This window comes from Salvelinus sp. IW2-2015, unplaced genomic scaffold, assembly GCF_002910315.2.
Source record: "Salvelinus sp. IW2-2015 unplaced genomic scaffold, ASM291031v2 Un_scaffold6280, whole genome shotgun sequence".
NCBI lineage: Eukaryota > Metazoa > Chordata > Actinopteri > Salmoniformes > Salmonidae > Salvelinus > Salvelinus sp. IW2-2015.
Window position 1 is genome coordinate 20,400 of NW_019947543.1, and position 4,501 is coordinate 24,900.

A 4,501-nucleotide genomic window follows, 5' to 3' on the forward strand; every position below is an offset into this window, starting at 1 on the left:
GTGTTAGAAACACTCCATTTAACACAGTGTTAGAACACTCCATTAACAACATTATACCCAGTGTTAGAACACTCCCATTATACACATTATACACAGTGGTTAGACACTCCATGGACAAGTTTAAGTCTTGTAACACAGTGTTGAAAGGTACATTTTCTACATTGACATTTAGGTCATTTAGCAGAACGCCTGATCCAGAGAGACATCTCACATAAAGGTGCTATCAGCAAGTCAGACCTGGTCAGGTGGGAAAGGGATTATTATGAAGATCCTCTTTGGTACAGGAAGTGTTATAAAAGGGTTAAGTCCACACTGTATAAGGGTTATACGGCCCACTGTTAAAAGGGTTAACGTCACACTGTTATTAAAGGGTTCGTCAACCATTAGTATTGTTATAAGAGGGTTGAGACGTTACCGTTTTCTATCTGTTATAAAGGGTTACGTCACACTGTTATAAAGGTTTAAAGTCACATTAGTATTGTTATAAGCGAGTTGACGTTTACCGTTTTCTATCTGCTCCGTGCAAGCAGACTATAATTCTTCCTCTGTCCATCCACACACTGGGTGTTGAAGTAAATCAACTATCCTGAGAGACACAGAGAGACAGTATGAAGAACACACAACAAACGTTCTCCTTTACAGAGATACTTGACAGGAATGGAAATGATCAAAGCTAACCTGAAGGGAAATTAGGTTTGGTCAAATTCCCTCAAACTATCATCCTGCTTACAGGAAGATTCCAAAGGAACAGAGGGTTCTCCACCATGTAGCTGTGAGCCCAGGCTAGTCAGTGAAGGTGTCTGTCTTGTCTGTCTGTCTGGTCTGTCTGGTCTGTCTGTCTGTCTGTCTGGGCTGTCTGGTCTGTCTGTCCTGTTGTGCGTCTGTCTATGCATGGGTCTGTGGTCTTGTCTGTCTTCTATGCATGTGTCTGTGTCTGTCTGTTGTCTAGTGCATGTGGTCTGTGTCTGTTGGTCTGTCCTATGCATTGTCTGTGTCTGTCTATGCATGTGTCTTGTGTCTGTCTATGCATGTGTCTGTGTCTGTCTATGCATGTGTCTGTGTCTGTCTATGCATGTGGTCTGTGTCTGTGGGTCTGTGTCTGTGTCCCTGTCTGTGTCTGTCTGTGTCTGTCTGTGTCTTGTCTGTGGTCTGTCTGTGTCTGTCTGTGTCCTGTCTGTGTGTGTCCTGTCTGTGTCTGTCTGCTGTCGTCTGTCTGTTGTCGTTCTGTCTGTCTGTCTGTCTGTCGTCTGCTGATCTGTCTGTCTGTCCCTGTCTGTCTTGTCTCTGTCTGTCTGGTCTGTCTGTCTGTCTGTCTCGTCTGTTGTGTGTACCTGTCTGTGTCTGTACCCGGTCTCTCTCTCTGTGTGTATGTGTGTGTGTGTGTTGTGGTGCGTGTGACTCACAGAAGATCCCAGCAGCCAGGACACAGAAACAGAGGGTTCTCCACTATGTAGCTGTGGGCCCAGCTAAACCAGGCCAGGTTGAGGTTGTGGTGTTCTCCAACTCCTTACCCCAACAGTTCCCTGACTGGAACATAAGTGGACAGGCTACGGAACGGGCCCGCATAGAAAAAACAAAACTTTCCAAGACGGACGGATACTGGAGGGAGAGGAGGGGAGGGGAGTGCAAGAGGGAGGACCACGTGGATGGTGTCAGCGATTGCTATCTAGTGGAGGAGGAGTTGGAGGGAGAGGGGAAGGGAGAAGTGGAGAGGAGGGGAGGGAGAGGAAGTGGAGGGGAGGGAGAGAGGATTGAGATATCTATGGTTAGGCTATGCGAGTCAATGATATTGCAGGTTATTGTGGTGTTTAAATTTGCTGAGTGTGTGTTCAACATCTTCAGTGTGTGGTTGTTACTGACATCATTCTTCCTTTACCTCCACATGGTGTAGCTGACCAACAAACAGCAGCCCCCAGGAAGGAAGGCAGCGCAGAGGAGAGTGATGAAGATGGTGCTCAATCTGACTGGCTCTATAGGGCGTCTCTAGGGGACTGGGCAGTTCATGCACCACTAGTTCTGGTGGACACACACAAGAGAGAGGAGAGATGTACCTGTCAGGAGTACGTCAGAGAACAGTTTGTCGAGTCAAGAACAAGGTTATAAGGTCAGTTGAGCATTCAGTTGTAGTTGGATAGTAATATAAGTGTACATAGTGCAGTTAGCAGTATGATCATAGGAAGTCAAGAACAGAAAAAACGTACCTGCTTCCATGTAGAAGAAAGCAGCAGTTTGAATATCTGTACAGCAGGAAGCAGAGGAGTGGAACAACACGCCCAACCTAGACAACACAAAACAACAATCACTACCAAACCGCCACAAACCAGATCAACATCACTACAACCTCCACAACACAGATACAACATCACTACAACACAGATACAACATCATACAAATACAACATCACCAGAGTACAACATCAACTACAACACAAGTACAACATCCCTACCCCAGTACCACACAAACAGATACAACATCATACAACATCACCCCAACCTCCACAAACACATACAACCTCCACAACCACAGATACAACATTCATACAACCTCACAACACAGATACCAAACATCACTACAACCTCCACAAACACAAGATACAACCTCCACACACACCGTGAGCAGCACTCCCACAACACAGATTACAACCTCCACAACACAGACATGATACAACATCAGCCATACAGGTTGAGGCTAGGTGCAGGATTGAGGCTAGGGTCAGGGTTGGAGGCTAGGTGCCAGGGTGTGAGGCTGTCAGGGTTGAGGCTAGGTGCTGATTGAGGCTAGGTGCTGGATTTGAGGGGGGGGGGGGTCTAGGTGCAGGTTGAGGCTAGTGTGCAGGATTGAGGCTAGGTGCAGGATTGAGGCTAGTGGCAGGGTTGAGGCTTAGGTGGCAGGGTTGAGGCTTAGGTGCAGGGGTTGAAGGTAGGTGCAGGGTTTTGAGTTAGGTGCAGGGGTTTTCGAGGTCTAGGTGCAGGGCGAGGCTGTCAGGGCCTGAGGCTAGGGCTAGGCGGCCGAGGCTAGGTGCAGGGTCGAGGCATAGGTGCAGGGTCGAGCTTAGATTGCAGGGTCGAGGCTAGGTGTAGGGTGAGGTGCAGGGTTGAGGCTAGGTGCAGGGTAGAGGCTAGGTGCAGGTTGAGGGTGCTAGAGGTAGAGGCTAGGTAGCAGGTAGAGGCTGAGGCCAGGGCCGAGGCTAGAGTGCAGGGCCGGGCTAGGTGCAGGGCCGAGGCTAGGTGCTTGACTAGGGCAGGCGGTAGGGCTAGGATGCTAGGAGGCCGAGCTAGGTGCAGGGCCGAGGCTAGGTGCAAGGGCCGAGGCTAGGTCTAGGCAGTGGTTAGGTGCAGAGGTTGAGGTGCAGGTTTGAGATGCAGGGTTGAGGCTAGGTGCAGGGTTGAGGCTAGGTGCAGGGTTGAGGCTAGTGCAGGGAGAGGCTAGGTGCAGGGTTGAGGCTAGGTGCAAGGGTAAGAGGCTAGATTATGGTTGCAGGGTTGAGGCTAGGCGCAGCTGCAGGGCCGAGGCTAGGTGCAGGGCCGAGGCTTAGGTGGCAGGGCCGAGGCTAGGTGCAGGCCGAGGCTAGGTGCAGAGGCCGAGGCTGGTGGCAAGGGCGGGCTAGGTGCAGGGCCCCGAGGCTTAGTGCAGGGCCGAGGCTAGGTGCAGGCCGAGTAAGGCATGGAGTGGTGCAGCGCCGAAGCCGTAGTGCAGGGTTCGAGGCTAGGTTGCAGGGTTGAGGCTAGGGCAGGGTTGAGGCTATGGTGCGGGTAGAGCTAGGTGAGGGTTGAGAGCTAGGTGCAGGGTTTTGAGGCTAGGTGCAGCGTTGAGGCTAGGTGCTGGATTGAGGCTAGGTGGCAAGGGTTTGAGCGTTAGGTGCAGGGTTGAGGCTAGGTGCAGGGTTGAGGTTAGGTTGCAGGGTGTGAGGTTAGGTGCAGGGTTTGAGGCTAGGGTGCAGGGCCGAGGCTAGGTGCAGGGCCGAGGCTGAAGGCAGGGCCGAGGCTAGGTGCAGGGCCCGAGGCTAGGTGCAGGGCCAGTGGTTAGAGTTCATACGCCAGGCCAGTGTCTGTCCGTAGATGAGTTCCAACACGTTCCTGGAGATGTCAAACACAGGCTTTCTTTTCCTCTTCAACACCCTCTGAGAAAACAGCCTGCAGGAGAGAGAGACAAGAAGATGAGGGATAAAGGATGAGAACGGGAGAGAAAGCAATAGTATGACGCGTTGAACGAGTTGCCGATGATAAGAGCAAGAGAATATGAGAGACACAGACAGACAGACAGACAGCCAGACAGACAGACAGCCCACCTCCAGAGGAACTCTCCAAAGCAGGTGTCCAGTATGGTAAAGATGAAGTCCATGAGGAGGAAACGGTACAGCTCTTGTCCTACAAAACTCTCCCAGCACTGACAACAACACCACAACAAACAACATCAACAACATCATCAATATCAACGACACCAGTCATAATAGCAGCACAGATTTTATTTTGAGCAAAATAGTTCGGGACACAGTTGAGTA

General features: G+C 50.8%; 1 pseudogene; it reads right to left on the reverse strand.

The window, feature by feature from the left end:
• Nucleotides 1-503: 503 nt before the first annotated feature.
• LOC112078797 (transmembrane channel-like protein 6) overlaps nucleotides 504-4,501 on the reverse strand; it is a 16,859-nt pseudogene continuing 12,861 nt past the window's right edge.